Source organism: Chroicocephalus ridibundus, chromosome 6, assembly GCF_963924245.1.
Source record: "Chroicocephalus ridibundus chromosome 6, bChrRid1.1, whole genome shotgun sequence".
NCBI classification, from domain to species: Eukaryota; Metazoa; Chordata; class Aves; order Charadriiformes; family Laridae; genus Chroicocephalus; species Chroicocephalus ridibundus.
Genome location: NC_086289.1, coordinates 70,079,687 through 70,096,816, shown reverse-complemented (window position 1 = coordinate 70,096,816; position 17,130 = coordinate 70,079,687). Strand labels below are relative to the sequence as shown.

The 17,130-nt window shown below is 40.9% G+C and overlaps 1 long non-coding RNA gene across 1 annotated transcript; it reads left to right on the top strand.

Annotated features, from left to right (window-relative positions):
• Positions 1-2,333: 2,333 nt before the first annotated feature.
• LOC134517863 (uncharacterized) lies at positions 2,334-16,889 on the top strand. Its single transcript, XR_010071757.1, has 5 exons — positions 2,334-2,645; positions 4,509-4,604; positions 11,413-11,629; positions 11,747-11,913; positions 14,742-16,889. It is a non-coding gene; the product is annotated as an uncharacterized LOC134517863 (long non-coding RNA).
• The last annotated feature ends 241 nt before the right edge of the window (positions 16,890-17,130 follow it).

Genomic DNA, 17,130 nt, shown 5'->3' with positions numbered 1-17,130 from the left:
CTCCAAAGCCTCTGCCATCCCCATCAGGTGAAAAAGCAACTTATCCCAGTGATGTTGTTGAGAGCTGGTGGTGCCATGCTGTGTTTTCCTGTGCATATAATATCCCAGGTGCTAGTAAATTACCGATAATTGAGTGTAGGCTGGGGGGGAATTATTTATGACTCTGTTCTGTCAGAGTGACAAAAAGCAGCCTTGAGGTGGTGCTTGCTCCGTTCACCTCCACGCTTCCAATATATTCTCAAGGCTATTGCTTCTGTCTCCTGTCACAGACCTACATCAGCATTTTCATATCATTACCTTCAGCGAGGAGCATTCCCTTAATTTCTGCCTTGTTTAGTTCTAGACTATAAATAACACTAACTGCTCATGAAACCGAGTCTTGCAGAGCCCGACCCCGGAGGTTACTCAAAACCCTGAAAATTTCATTGGTTTGACAGTCTTTACAGACTCACATCTAATATATAATCATCATCGTGCCAGTTGGAAATCCGTAATTATGGCCCACTCTAAACTATAGCACAGCAGATGAGAAATAATGTAGAGTGCTCCACCGAAGGAAGTGTACTGAGCCTGTTTGTCAAGCCGTTTGTTTTCTCTGTATGATTCTTACTCTGCCCCTCTCTCCCCAGCTCCCCAGTCAGTATGATGGGAAAGTAAATACAGATATTTATGCCCATTTCCAGGAATGCAGTTGTCTCAGCGCGTACAGCACCCGGGAGGGCTGTAAGAAATAAATTAGTGATCTGCTGCGCGTATATGCCAGCTAGGATGCGTATCTGTTTGACTGCTTCTGAGGAGCTAAATATTTTAGACGAGGAAGGCTTGCAATACTGGGAATGTTCCTGATATGTCAAAGGAACAATAAGCTTATGGAGCTTTTAGGGGTCTGCTCTTCAGCCTGCTGCTGGTATCCCAAGTAAGCTGGTGGAGAGCTCTGCAGACCCTCTCCAGAAGTCACGACCCCAATATTTAGGTGATCTAAATTCTCCACCTCCGCTGATCTAAAAGGAGCGAGACCAATTTACGTTAGCTGAGGATCTGGCCCTGTAATTAGGCACCAGTTTTTCTGTTCAGACAGCTGCTTGTGTGTAGACAACTCATTGATGTAGTGGCTGGGATGTGCAAATGAGGTAGGGACTGTGCTTTGTGCTCATTAAAGAAAGCACTAGAAATCTCATATGGCCACCATCTGCCGCCTTGTTTGTTGAGTTTGATCATTAGTCAATGAATGGTTCTACTGAAATCCAGTGATTAATCTCCGGGATATGATTCTCTTTATCATGATGAAGGACGGCAGAATTTAGCTTGTTATAACAAAATTGTGCGAATGTGCAAATTCTCTTCAAAAGAGATTGGGATTCATAAAGCGGTTAAGGACAAAAATGGGAAAATTAGCTGTGGGGTTTTGCAATGCCTATTTACAAACACAAGCTCCTTGATAAAAGCTGGGAATGTCTCTTGTCGATGTGCAGTGACTAAACCAGCAACATGGTTGTGCTTAAAGAAGGACTTCTAGAAGGCACACAAGGTCTTGCAGGCAATTTTAATGACTGACACTGATTTCAGCAAGCTATTACGAGTCTTTTCTTTCTAGACGCTAGAAGGAATAGTTCACTGACAGGTGTTTTAAAGTATTTGCTGTGCACTGGCTTGGTTCAATTTGTCTATAATGAATAAAATGAGTTTTAGGCAAAAGGGGGGTTATTACTGTCTCTGATTTATTAAGTATGTAACAGTCTTTAATTTTCTCTTCCTAAAAAACCCAGTTCAATCGGAGACCTTGGAGTTTTTAATTGCATGTTGGAATAGTTTTTCAAACAACAAAGCATTAAGTCTCGTTATGGATCCATTTCACTTTTTATGTGAAATGATTTGACCATAACTGATACTGACAGGGAATTTAAATAGTCTAAACTCAGTCTGGCAACAAACGTAGAATCATAATACGTACAGATTTATAGCCCATGAAATTGCTCTAAAGTCAGGGAGGTTGCATAGGATATACGCCATGGCGCATTTCGGGTTTGTGCTGGTGCCTTCAGCTGTTTTCTGTCTTGAGAATGTAAAATACGTTCTCTGTTGGTTTTGCTGGGCATTCCTTGAATCTGCATCATATGTCTACAAAACAATTTATTTACTGTGTTTGAAGAAATCTGCTCGTAGGGCTATTGATTATTTTTTTTTCCTGCCTCTATATGCAGTTTCACCTGTTACTTTCCCTTCTACAAAGAAAACTGTTTACACAGAGATTTACTTTGGATCGCGGTATTCATGAATATAAAATAAAGGTTACGTTTCTGAAAGAGCATTTTTGGTGCTGTAACTCCTTAGCATTTCGCATTTCTCTGGGAAATGCATGCTTCTGGCAGTCAGCTTGCAGTATGTATTTCATATGAATGGAATTTATTTGCAGATTTGTCCCGTTCAGTATTTTAAAAGTGACTGGAACAGTGAGTTTTGTGCACAACGGAGGCTGCTTCTAAGTAGAATTGCTTGGCCTGCCCGTTCGGCCACGCTTGTGTTTTAGGAGGCGCATGGAGCAAATTGTTCCCCGCGGAAGCTTTGCAGTAGCCTGGGGAGGCAGCCGATGGCGGGCTGCGATGCTCACGCTGGAGCTGGATCCGTTATGGTTATTAATAAAGCAGGTCAGTATCTCCTAATGGGTCCAGTGAACAAATGGAATATATAGAGAGACTGTAAGGAAATCAGTCCACCTTATTTTTTTTGTTCTCTAAGTCAGTAGGACAAGTGCAAAGGAATTGGGTTTTACGTGTGTGGTGGGGTTTTTTTGTTGTGTTTTTTTTGGGGGGGGAGGGGGTATGTTTGTTTGTTTTCTTTTAGCGAAGGATAAAATGGAGCAAAGTTTCAAACTTCAGGTTTAAGCTACTGAGTGAAGTCCCCCAGAAGCGCTTTTACTGACTCCAATGAGTGTTCAGCCAGCAGCTAAAGAAAAGCGCTTTCCCCTCTGACCCACCCCAAAAAGGGATTAGCGGAAGGAAACTTTTCCTTTTCAGTCCTCCAGGGCCAGGATGCCAAGCAATCAGCAATGGTCCTCGGGAAGCTTTCCCACTCCTCCTCTCTGTATTCAGGTGCCTGGGTGTTTTCTTCTCTGAGCAGGACTGCTGTCTGGGGCCCAGCGAGAAGGTACCCAGCCTGCTCTTTCTGTTCAGCTGTTCTAGCTCTTTCTGTGGAAGGTGCTGTGTCCAGCTCTGCAGCGCCCAGCACAAGAAAGACATGGGACAGTTGGAGCTGAAGGAGGACAATGAAGAAGACCAGAGGCTGGAGCCCCTCTGCTGTGAGGACAGGCTGAGAGAGTTGGGGGTGTTCAGCCTGGGGAAGAGAAGGCTCCGGGGAGACCTTAGAGCCCCTTCCAGTCCCTAAAGGGGCTCCAGGACAGATGGGGAGGGACTCTGGATCAGGGAGGGGAGCGACGGAACAAGGGGTAACAGCTTTAAACTGGAAGAAGGGAGATGTAGATCAGATATTAAGAAGAAATTCTTTGGTGTGAGGGTGGTGAGCCCCTGGCCCAGGTTGCCCAGAGGAGCTGTGGCTGCCCCATCCCTGGAGGGGTTCAAGGCCAGGCTGGACGGGGCTTGGAGCAACCTGGGCTGGTGGGAGGTGTCCCTGCCCAGGGCAGGGGGTGAGACTGGATGGTCTTTAAGATCCCTTCCAACCCAAACCGTTTTATAATTCTATGAGGTTAGGAACAATTTTTACCTCTTTATCATAGAATCATAGGGTTGGAAGGGACCTCTGGAGATCATCTAGTCCAACCCCCTGCCAGAGCAGGGTCACCTAGAGCAGGTTACACAGGAACACGTCCAGGTGGGTTTTGAATGTCTCCAGAGTTGGAGACTCCACCACCTCTCTGGGCAGCCTGTTCCAGTGCTCTGCCACCCTCAGGGTAAAGAAGTTCCTCCTCATGTTTAGGTGGAACTTCCTATGTTCAAGTTTGTGCCCATTACCTCTTGTCCTGTCCCCAGGCACCACTGAAAAGAGCCTGGCTCCATCCTCCTGACACCCACCCTTTAAGTATTTATAAGTGTTGATAAGGCCACCCCTCAGCCGTCTTTTTTCCAGACTGAAGAGACCCAAATCCCTCAGCCTTTCCTCATAAGAGAGGTGTTCCAGTCCCCAGTTTAGATGGTACTTGGTAGAAATATGAGATAGAAATAGTAGAAGTTTCTACTTGGGTAGAAATATGAAATAGAAATAAAAAGTAGCTGTGGTATGGTAGTTATTCTGGTTTTTAAAAACACCACCTTTAAGAACTGTCATGGTAGAAATAAATACTACAGCTCTACAGGTGTCTCAGGGGAGATACGTGCTTGCTTTCTTTGTCTTTTTTTTTTTTCTTTTGAGAAAAGGATGACAACTGATATATTTATATATAGGAGAGTCTGCCTATTTTATTTGAAGACTACCAGAAATTATTCAAGCTTCAAGCAACTATTTGCTCCATACTTCTAGCAAGAAAATCAGCAAATTGAAAAACTTTCCTTTCACAGGAAGAATGTTGCAAAAAAACAAGTACAAGAAAAAAAGCTGATGAGGATGAAGACACAAAGAAACTCCTTTTCTTGAAGAGGAATGTCCTAATTTTGGTATGGAGGATAAACAGTAATTTTACTTGTAACTAACTTATAAAAGGTGGGTTTATGCAGCGGTACGCTTTAACGTATCGTGTCACAATTGGATAAAAAGCCAAAAAATACAGGACACTTCAGACCCAATTTTTTTGAGAATGTTGGAAGACTTCAGGATTTTATGTGAAAATAAAATGTTGTCTCCAATTTGAACTATTTGTTAACATAACAGAAATTATATTTTAAGTTAACTCATGTGCTTTCCCAAGTTTTTTTATGCTTAACTTTTCCCACCCTCTAGTTAGGAAGCTGGATTCATGTGATGTGCAAAGAGCAAATGGAATTTTCCGGCATCGCCTAGATGTCAGGCTAGAAAGTGTCTCCTTGAAATGGCAAGGGGATGGTGTAGTGTGATGCCTGTTTGCTAACACAGCGTACGTGGCTTTATTGTTACATTTATGGACTCTATTTTCTCCAAAACGATGTGTGGTTTGTTAGATGCTATCACGAAAGATAATATTTAGTCCTGCTGACAATATGATGTATTAATCTTTATCGCTTTGGTATGCTTTTAAGCATTTAATTCTCTAGTGACCTTCTGTAGCACGGACTATACAAAATACAAGCAGAGTAAAATGCAATTGTACTAAAATACGTCCTTGCATTAAATTTTCTGAACGTAAAAATCTTGAACACTTACAGTACAAAAATAGTTTTTAGATAACATTCACGGATTTCCTCTTAGCAAAACTATCTGAATCATCAAAATGAATTAAAATTGAAGGTAATTTTGTTACATGTGGGCTTATTTCTATATGGGTAAAGTATTTGTTAAAGACTGAGCAGCAGATAAAGAGAACACTGAGTGAAAAGCATTTTTAATAAACTTTAAATCTAGAGTCTAATTTCAGAGCATTCCCCCTAGATTTCACTCTATAAAGCGGTCAGAAATCAGACCTGAATTGGGCCCAACACCGTAGGTTTTAATATCCTGATAGGAAAATAGCAAATCGCTAAGTAAGTGCCATTTTGTGAGGTCTGCGCTTTTATGAGGCATTGCCCTTTTTTTGCCACTTCCCAACCGTGGCAACACACACGGAAAGGTGCCAGCCCCTTCTTCCACCTCCCAGCCCAGCGGGTGCCGGGGGACACCTCCGTAGGGAGGGGATGGCAGAGGGTTTTTTCTCTGAGTTTCAGAAGTGCCTAAAGATAAACAGATCAAGTTGTTCCACTTCTGGTATATTTTTACAAGCACATGAAAAAGAAACTGGCTTTTGGGTGTTCTTGTAAATATTTTACTAGAAAGTGGCCTCGTGAGGGATTCTCTATTTTGTTAGAGCCAGGTTCCTCCGAAACAGTGCTTTTAGTAAAGATTGCTTTGGGATCACATCAACACGTCCTAGTTTCCAATTCTGCAGTGATGCGAGGCATTTCTGAGGGTGTGCTCTTTTTTTGGAGAGATTTTTATGGTAATGTATAAACCTCTAGACCGGTTACTAATTTTTACATAATTAAAATTTCATTAAAAAAAGATGATTAGGAGCCTTATTATGTAAGCTGAATTTCTGGCTCGCTTGCTAAACATCTAGCTTGTAGTTGCACGACGAGTGGGTCATTTCACATACGACTTGCAAACAGCTACCTACCTGATCTGAAGCCCTCCAAAATCGTGAAGAAACTTCCTCTTGGATTTAAAGAGTCCGACCATAAATTGCTACTAGTTCTGTTGCTTATGCTCGCTGAAACAGAAGCTGCACAGACGTGCAAACACCTTTGTGTGGCCCGTCCCTTCATCCCGTTATGGAAAGAGCGGCTGTTTCTTAAAGGGGGGACCATCTCAGTGTTAAGAATAGAGTGGATTTTCTGTTTACTTTAGCCAAAAAGTATTTCATTTTTCCTGGGAAAAAATTACAGAGGAAAGAAACTTTTAAATGCCAAACCAACATGAAGCAGTGAAGTAGTGACCAGCTATTTTGACTAAATTTCCCTTGTTACATGCATATCTGAGCACAGAATATTCTGGGGTTGGTTTTTAATTTGTCTTTTCATTATGGAAAACCCAAAATAATTAAGAGCCTTCCTATGGAAGGATAGTTATCGTTTCAAACCTCTTTCTTCAGCCGTCTTGTAAAAGGTGTCTGCCTGAAAGCACAGCACTATTTAGGTATTCTCATGGCCACTTAAAGCTTACTGCTTAGCTGGCAGGCAATAAAACTTTTATTCTGTAGTCTTCCTTAAAGGTCTGCTTCGTGCGGTGTGTGTGTTTATATATGTTTTTATATATATATATATATATTTGAAATATTTCCCCCCCAGAATGCTTTTCAAATGTGGATGAATCTCTCAGTTGTCCAGCTAAGAAAAAGACTGTGGGCGATGTCATGTGCAACATCTAAATGTAGACTTTGACAAGTAAACGGTGGATAACTGCTCCCCGGATCGATACGTACAGATTCCTCCGGCGAGCCTGACCTTGAGAGAGATGCTTGCATTCAGCTTGCTGTGTTTGGGGAGTCCACGAGCGATGGGACTCGCGGCCAGGTACAGACTTATTTCAGCTGACACTTTTACGTTTTATTTCACGGATATTTGGCTGTTGATGTGGGCCCAAACTGATTCCCAACTGTCTCTCTCAGTATCATTGTTTCAAATGACATCTAAATATTTCAGCAACAAATGAAACACAGCACCTGACTTTTTCTTGGTACAGTCTTATTTTCACAAAATGAAGCAGTAATTAGCACTACGAGTTACCTTCAAGAGGCTGGCCCGATTTCCCAGCACTAGCTGCACTCATCTCATTTGGGAAGGATCCCATCTAGAGCAGGCAGAGTTTTGGCAGTGGAAGTGGAAGCTGGTTTTAGGAAAGAAAGGTAATTCCCCCCCCTCCCTTAAAAGATAGTAAAGAATCGACTGTGTCTTAAGGAGCAAAAAAAAAAATTGTGTTTTTATCCTACACATTTGTTTAGAAGTCCTGAATATTTTTTTGCCTGTAACTATATTGCCTGCCTGGTAGAGTAATATTATAAAGATTAGATGAGAAAATTTAACTTCTCGTAGAAGCACAACTGCATTTGGTTTTTCCGCAAACCTGGATTTTTAGGGTGTGTTTTAAGTCATTGAATATTGGAGCCCTCAAGAAGATTGATGGCATGAATGAATCTGACTTTGTTCTTCTCCCTGAGAAATACTTTAGGGAAAAGACAGAAGAGAGGTGCTCTGACAATCTGAGTCTTCCTTGCCTGTTGGAAAATAAGTAGACCTTCATTATATTCTCATTACTCCAGCTCTCCGCACAGAAAGGCAAAAAATAAAGGTCACTAGCTTTTACCATCTGTGCTAAAATGAGATGAAGGTAATAGAGAACTCCAAGATTTATTGCTTAGCAGCTGATTTGAGGCTTCAAGTAAGTAGTAAGACATATAATCCTATCTCAACATCTTCCTACCTTGTAAGGGCATGTTCCATAACCCCCTGAATTTGATTGGGAAAGTCAGAACTTCTTTCATCAGGCACTGGATCAGGCTTTACAAGTTAATTGAAAAAATTGAGTCTAAAATACTGACTTTTGACTTTGACCAAAGAAAAAGGATTTTAATTTGTGAACAGCTTTTTAAAAAATATATCCAAGAGTATGATATTTGGATATTGTACTGGATGAGTTGTGCCCAAATATGATGTTTAATAAGATGAGAGACGTCCCTCAGTCCATTTGGAAAATGTAAGCTTCATTCAGCTGTCAAACGAGTGAAGATGGGAGAATGAAAGCTGGGCAGGAGGCTGCTTCAGCTAACGCGAAAGAATCTTCTCCTTAGGATAGCAGGGTCAAAACCCAGCACCATCAGACAACTCCTCATTTCCCTGACCAATGCTGAACGTGTTGTAAGTGCCTGGTGATGGCTTAATTGCTCATTAGAAAGAAAATTTTCATGAAACGGAACAAAGTTGGAAATGTTTTGAAAGTAAACATAGTACTAAAAAGGAGGCTGGAAAAACCCAGTTACTTCTGTGCTCTGTCTTTACTAAGCACCTTCAGACACAACATTCTGCTTCTCCTGTTCCTACTAAACAAGCCAACAAAGTCCCAATAAAAAGTCAGCAATATCAGCCCCCTTAAAATAGATATTTGCTATCTAGGTGTTGCCTTAGTTCAGAGACACCTTTCCCACTGTTCAAGTCAAGCTGGCTCTTGGCAAGGTCTGTATAACTGCTTAATTTGATTCATTAAAGAAGTTGACCTGTGCATTCATTAGTGTTTTTGCATCCTTGATGAGGCTTTCTGATGGCTTTGCGATTTGCTTTGCGGTTTTTCCCTAATCTTTAGAAAACCTCCTCTCAAAAGATCATCGCTAACAATCTGACTACGGTATGAAGGACATATGACACACAACCGTGCACGTTACCAGATTCAATTGATCCTGGGTTGTAGATACAAATACCAGCTATTAGAAGGTCAGTATTTGGTGCTCTCCCATGAGACACTATCAGCTGTCGGTGAGATGGATGGCAAAGGTCAATAGCGAAGCTCCTGGAAAGAAATGAGGTGAAAGAACCTGATTATGTTAGACGCTTTGCCGCTGACTCAGCAAGGCCAAATGTGCAATCTTTAAATCAAATACTTTGAAGCTGAATTAATTGTCTTATGAGCTTTAATTTTTTTAATCAGGTGCCTGTTTTCATCTGGCCAAGGGTTGTTATTTCTCAGGAAGGATTTCATTAGCAGGGTCTCTCTCACTCCCTCTCTCTGCTTTTCCTGTAAAAGACAAGGCATATAATCCTGTGCTTTTAATGCAGATGATTCCAGCCTTTCAGATCCTTCCCACTATTTTAGCTTCAACTATCCAAAACTCATCCTCGCCAAGCAAAAGAAGAATAAGTCTTGCACTTTCCGCATCACTGTGAGTTGCTCAAAATGAGACTTAAATGAGAGACAATGCCATAAAAACAGTGTGGGCAATGCAATTTTAAAAGCAAAACCCGAATGAAGTGTAATTGCTATGTGTGAATATCAAACTAAATTCGCACAGCTATTAGTAATGATGTGGTATTTTATTTCTAAGTAGACTTGGCTTCTCAGTGACCGCTCTACAGAGGAGACAGCTGCATTTTTCACACAAATCTCTGTCACGTCAGTCCAGTTTGTGCCACTGAGTAGTTTTAATGCATTGTGGACACAGTCCTGCCTCAAGCACGCCATTATTGAGATTGTTCCTGCAAGGTCTGTGCTGCAGACACGGGCTCTGTGATCTGATTTGGTCTTTGAGGCTTTGAGCCATCTCTCATTAGAGCCAAGAGCGGCACTCTGCTGCCTTTTGCACGGGGATGTCAGTAAATTACCATCAGCTAACTTGAACAACAATTCCTAGTCAAAACTCTTCACTTTTAAGTGTGTGTTTAAATTGCTTTCTTGTATCTGAAATACACCAATTAAGTGTTAAACCCTAGTAATGTATTAATTAGCCTTTATTTTTTTTTTGGCTTAATGTGCCTTTTAATTAACTGAAGCCAGAAATGCAGCTCACATCTTTAAAATTCCAATGCTTTAAATCATTGCGAGTTTCATCCTAAGTTTACTGAAATCAGTAGATCAACTCCTGTCGCTTTCCCAAGAGCAAGTACCTGTTATTATAGCTGTAACATAAGATTCCACTTTTTGGACAAAAACTTGTCTTGACTTTTTTGCTGCTCAGTTTCCCACTCTGCACAACGGGTATCGTTTCCTGCCCAGGCAGTAACGAGCCGGGCTCAGTGGGAATCGTCTGTCTTTGATTTCATTTTTTCTAACAGTCTCTACAGTGTTAACAATCACTTGGGAATAAAATCCAGTCTTCGCGTACGAGTTCATAGCTTGTCAAACGCGAGTGAACTTTGAGTCAAAATGGCTGCAGCAATTTTGATCTCTGCAGCTCAGCCATGTTCTGATGAGCCAACGCTCGTTATCTTGTTAGCGATATACGAGTGTATGAAATTCTTAACAAGTTAATTCCTCCGGCCTCTTCCCTGAAGAAAGTAGTACAGAATTCCAGCCTACGCTGCTCAAATGAGATAGTATCAGGTGTCATAGTAACAGCTCAGTGAACATAATTTAATTCTTATTTATGAACTAGTCTGACTTTAGTGGGAGGGAAATATGCACATGAGAAGAAAGAATCTTGTCCTTAATCAGGGACTGGAGGAATCCCTGAAGATCAGCCTGCTGTATGTAGGTAAATAAATGGTTGCAGGGTAAACCTGCTCAGTCATGCAGGCATTAAGTGAACAGTTTTAATGCTCTTGTTTCAATAGAGGATAATTTGATATTATTTTTTTTTTGAGTCCTTAATGGCGGGATAGAAATTATAATAAATTAAAAGAATGGCGACTTGGAGAAGGAGGGGGGAAAAAAAAAGCCAGTCTAGTCTCCCTGAGTCGAGCAGGGGATTAACTGCCTCTGTGAAAAAGTAAAAAGCAAAGTTCTGCTCAACACTGGAAGGGTTTTGGTACGGGCAGCACGTACCGGGCGGGAGGCAGGACTCTGCCTTTGGTCATTTTGGGAGCTGATTTTTAATACAGAGATTTTAGTGGGGAATAAATAAAATATAATAAGCAGTTACAAAAGCACCAGTGAAGGCACATTCCCAGGGATTTCTCCCTTGAGACTACCTGGGATTGACTTTAATGCCCAACAAGGTGCTGGCTCTGGATGAGGATTTCCTGGGAACGGGGCATCCCCAAAGAAGCGCTCTCCTTCCCTGCTTTTATATAGGCACCAGCGTTACCTTGCTGTACTTCTCCAAGGGGAAGGCTTTTCTCCTCCATCCAGTTCATCTGTTTTCTTCTTTTGTAGGAATTAAGTTCTCCGAGATCTTCCCTCTTCCATCAGATTTGTTAGACCTGGCCAACGAACTCCAAGGGTGGGAGGGAGAGATGGATAGAGCACAGTCCTCAGGACAGAACAAGCCTTGGTTCCCTGAACAGGAGAGAAATTGCCAAAAAGCTGAACTTGTCAGCAGAACGGGAAGCAGAAAATTCAGTGGTGTTCTCTGTGAAGTGCAGTGCTTGAGGTCTGCCTTTATTTTTTTGTTTTTTTTTTTTTTCCTGCTTCCAGCAGCCTGATTTTCACACTGCACCTCACCAAATGTATAAGTGGTTTTGATGTGGAATTCACTCCTGTTTTGTAGCCTTGAAAGCTGTATTTGATGAGAAGAGCCTGTTCCCAAGAGAAATTCATGATCACGAACAAAAAAGCAAGGCAACTCTGTGAGCAAGTGTGCAGTGAAGGCAAGATAAGAAGAAATAAGAAGCAAGCAAAGCTGGAAGAAAAATAAAGCTCCTCTTACAAAGGCAGGTGTGTACAAAGAGCACTACATGCAGAGCGAAACTGCCCTTGCTACATGCTATTAGATTTTACAATGCACTCCCGTTTTTCTTAAGGGCAACATTTTCAGCCATTACTTGGGATCTCGTCCTTACACAGCTCTTAGGTCTTAACTAGGATCCCATCTCTCTAGCTTGTCCTGGGTTTTCCATCAAAGTAGCTAAAATCACTGAGGGTATTTTCATGCCCTTTTTTTTTTTTTTTTTTTGTCTGTGTTGACTCATTTTTCTGACTGAAGTACGGCTGGAATTTCTAGGTATTCGGATGTTCTTGGAATTTCTTTTAAAACTGTGAGCAATCATATCCAGAACTGATTTAAATCAAATAGTTTGGGTCCAGAGAAGTTATTTGTCAGTTATTTCCTTTCTCCCAAAGGTAAGGTTTTCTGTAAGAGTTTCCTATTCTAACCCTAAAAAGAGAAATGCGAGTGTGAGGCCAGAGAAGAATCTGATGTTTGCAGGGATTTTCTGCCAAAGCAAGTGCTGTCCCCAAGGTTTGACATTCATGAATTCAGATGTAAAAAGTGCTGAGCCCAAAGTTGATATTACACTTCTACAGGACATCCCTTTGTATCTGTGAAGCCATATGCAAATTATAATTAGCAGCTGAGCTGGATGCTTGATTGGATTAGGTGTTGTCAAAACATTAATCATGGCAATCATGGCTCTTTTTCCCTTGGACTAAAAAAAGAAAAAAAGTATTTCATGTTTCTTTGGATATGAAAAAAACACCAATATTCTGACATTGTTTTACTCTAATCTCCTTTTTGAATCTAAAGGGCAAGAAATCTCTGTAGACAACCTAATTTCCTACATTTCCCAGCTTAATACCCATTCTGGATAAATTTGGGGAAAGTAATTGACTATTCAAGTGCTTGCCTAAACTGACAGAAATGTTTTAAGAAGTACTTTTTCTAAAAACTCAAGCCCTAATTCTTTCTCCACCGGGAGCTTTGCTATTCATTAAGGAGCAAGGTCAGATTATAGGAAGAAAACAAGGAGCTGGTTTCCAAGCTCAGATGCAGCTTCTGCTCCGGAAAGAAGACTCTCTGCAGAGTATGCTTGAGTGTTTGTCTTATAATTTCTACCGGAAAATATTCTCTCACCAGAAAATGGACTTTATTCAAACCAATTTACATATCTTACTGAAATAATGTTAGTATATGGGCTCATCCTCAAGTTTAAGTCCATCTGCAAAATATCCTGTTGTGGAATAATTTGCATGTGTAATTTTCCAGACCAAATCCTGCAACGATTTGAGACGTTAGTCACACTGAATGCAGTAGGACTATTCAGGCTTACATATGCTTTTAAAAAAAATAAATCCCAAGTGCATAGTTGTTTACAAGGCCAAAACCTGTGTTTTCCAGTATCTCATAAACTTCAAAGTAAATAAAATCTTCTCCTACAAGAATATAGTTGCATAGTAACAAGATAACGGGTAACACCAAACATTTGTTCATTAATTCAGAGCTGTTTTAGCACCTAGTGGCATGGATATAAGAACCAGTGGACAACTTCCTGAAGTAAGGCAAGCTGAGGAGAGTTAAGTAATTAAGCCAAAGACTTGAAGAATAGAACTTTACATTTTTGTTGTTCCCCCTCCACCCCCCCCAAACTGTATCTCATATCTTCTGTCTGTGTTTTCTCTGATAACTTTTTACAGCTCCTGTATTATTGCCTTAATGACTTTAGGACCTCAATTACACGCATACTAGATGCTTGATGCTTTCTAAGCGGTGAAAAATTATCCTTGCTCTGGGAAACTCTCATTCTAAGTTAGATAATTAAAATAATGAAATGGCATAGTGAAATGAAACAGGCAGCTCTCACACATGAGTGTGTAGGTAGGTTTGTAAAGGGTATGGCAAAGATCAACAGGAGGGTCTTAAACGCAGGGTAGAAGTAGATGGGTTTTGGCTGCCCGCTGCATGGTTAGAGGGTGTGAAAAGGCAGAGAGATGATTATTATGAAGGGTGACAGAAAGATGTATCTGCCAGCACAGCGGGAGCAGAGGGTACTTTCCCTTTTGACTGCCTGATGCTCCTACGAAGCATTTTCTTCTTCATATCAGTTAAACTTAATTTCAGACCTGAGGAGTTTCAAGCAGAGGCCAATTTTTAAAAATTGATCTGCTGTAGCGATGCCCTTTCTTGCCTCCCCGAAATGGAAAGCAATTGTTGTACATCTGCCCCGGATCGGAGCTCCGCAGGTCTGAGGTGCAAATGGGCGATAGCTTTGCGGAGACTTAGGCTTGATTATTTCTGTCCTCAGGGTTTGAAATTAAATCTCTGTACTCTTGAACAAAGAAGACTCCTTCCCTCCCACAACACCTGCATCTAGTCCTAGGAGGCGGCAATATGTTGGACTTTAAACTAGTGTCACCTTTATCTACAGAAAAGCTTTTTTCGTCAATCTCAGAAGTTTCCAAAACATTATTTATGGCATTCTCTTCCACTAAAGCCTGAGCAAGCTCGAATTTAAAATACGCAGAGTGACAATGAATGTTTGTAAAATGGCCACAAATAATGTTTTTGTTACAGATACAGCACACACAGACTAGATAATACATTACTGAGCTGAAATGTGCTTGTGACGACCCCCATAAGCGACAACAGCCTTGTCTCAAACTCATCCAGATTAAAAGCTTTCTAGATGTTCTATCATATATTTCCAGTGCTTTTAATGTCACAATATTTCTCTGGTTTTGAGTAGATTGCTTTTAGGCTAAAGCTGTTTTGTTCACGTACGCCCGTTCAACTAGTGATAGATTGAGGAATTTTTTTTGCATTTGCACAGTGTGCCCCCAGGTAAAGGCTGAGCTGAGTTACAGCCCCTCCGCTGACTAAAGAGGATCAGAAGTTGCTGCTGGTTTCCTTTTCTATGGGAAGAGAGAAAGGGGACATGGTACAGAGCAATCCCCCACGGACCCACGCAGGATAAGATCATCACAAACCCTCCGTAATAGATTGGTTTCAAATACAGAGCTCCGAACTCCGTTTCAAAAGTGGTTGCAAGGTAACCAAAAATGTCAGGTAAATTGGGATAGAAGTGAGTATTTCTTGAGGTCTCATCGTCCCATTAAACCAAAATGTCGTTCCCTCCATTAATTTCTTACCGAAGGCAGACTCGGCAGCCTCTCGGTACAAAGCTGGCGCACACCTGTTGTGGGCCTTGATGCATTAATCAAATTGTTTTTCATGATAAGCTTGGCTGTGTCTGTGGTTTTGTCTTTATTTTTCAAGGCAAACCTACTTAAAAACCGAACGGTGGGGAGGTGTGATACTGTTTTCTAGGTAGTTTTACACTTTAATCCTTTAAACGGCTTTTGCAAACAGTTAATGTATTAGTGATGGTTATTGACGTGAGACGGTGCTGCAACAGTAGTTAGTGACAGCTATTAACACAAGAAAGCTAAATAATTTAAATTGTGTTTGGTATTACCACTGCCTAAATCCAGGTTATATTTGCTTAAGCTTTCAGCAGCACACCAGAGCGGTAAGCGTGGGCATCATCTCTTTTCCCAGTTCGCTATTGATCTCAACAGAAGCTGTTTTGGAAAACTTGACTGAATTAAATATATATTTATCTCTGAAACATAACATGTTTGGGCACTGATCCAAAGCCCATTAAAGTAAATGGGAAGAGTCCCATTGGTTCTATTTCTTTGCAGATGATGCAAGGTGCAGGTGATAAACAGAATTATGGGTTTGGTGCAGGCTTCTCAAAAGAGCTGAAGTGAGATGCTTTTAAAATCCCTGCCTTCAGCTCCTTAATGTGATTGAAGTTTATACTCTAGGTTAGCACATTAGACATATCCTATTTCTTTGTATAGTGCTTGTCCAGTGATAAATAAGATTCCCATAAAAGAAAATAAATATGCTGTGGCAGTTCTTTGAACGGAGGAAAAGGGGGTGTGGGTGCCAGCGATCCTTTTGAAGTCACTATCGGAAACTAGCAGTTCCAAATGAAAGTTTGACTTGGTAAATGTTACTTAAGGTCAGAGTTATACCAGTAGCTTTTGTCATTTTGACTTAATTCTGGACAGAGGCACCATACAATTGAAAATCCAGGTTGATATTTGCCATGAGAGCCACTCTCTACTTGCAACAGAGTATTTCAAAGTAATTAAAAGAACGTAGGGGCTTGGTTGTGTGTTAAGAGTGACACAACGTTTGTGTATGTAGGATTTGCTACTCAAATCAGGCAAGCAAGTCAATCATCAAACTTGTTTCCCAGGAGGGAAGAAACGCTCTATTCTAAGTCGTGAAACAATTTTCATTGTGTCTCTGAGTGGGATATTTAAAGAAATATGTTTCCTTAAGTCAAGTGATACTTGTAAGAAAGCCATAAATATGAATTGTAACTTTTACTTACATGGATTTTTGCATGATTAGATCCGACATCCGTTCAGATGCAGAAGTTTACTTTAGGGGCTGATATACACGAAGTCCTGTTACAGGTCAGAGACAATGCTCCCAACAGATGTAGACAAGTTCCTTACATATGAGCTGAAGACATTGAGCAATAAAACTTCAGAAAAGTCAGCACTGTTTTATCTGATTTTCTCAGACAAGCGTTGTACTTTGAAGATAAGTCATTTTCCTGGTTTCAGTAATTTAATTGGTTTCAATCATTCGGAGAGGAAAAAGTGCAATGAACTGTGCTATAATGACAAGTGCTTAATAGCAAAGCTCTGCTTCCACTGTTATTGGGATGTCCCTGGCTTGGAGATGAGCTCTGTCCCCGCGATGCCGAGCGCTGGGCAGCTGGCGCTGGGTCTCCATCAGGCCCTTCACCCTTCTGGGTCCTGCTCTAAGTCTTGAAATGGGGTGGTGGGGGTTAGAGGAACAAGCACTTCAAACAAGCTGTTGAGATGCTAAGGAAACACTGATGGCAAGTATCTCCTGATCTGCTGTTGTCTGTACTGCATAATAAAGGTATGGATTCCCTGCTACTGGCATAAACTGGAGTAAATTGTTATTTTAAAGTATTTTTCACGTGGTAACAACTGCAAATCAATGCAGCAAATAACTCTAAAAGAAAGAGATTAATTTAAAAGTATATTAAAGATTTCTGTCCAAATGATCATCTTTGACCTTCAGAGACAGGCTGATTATGGAGACATTTCTGTTGAATACACTGTTAAAGAAACAAACCAAAAAGCACCTGGAATCAAATACACATT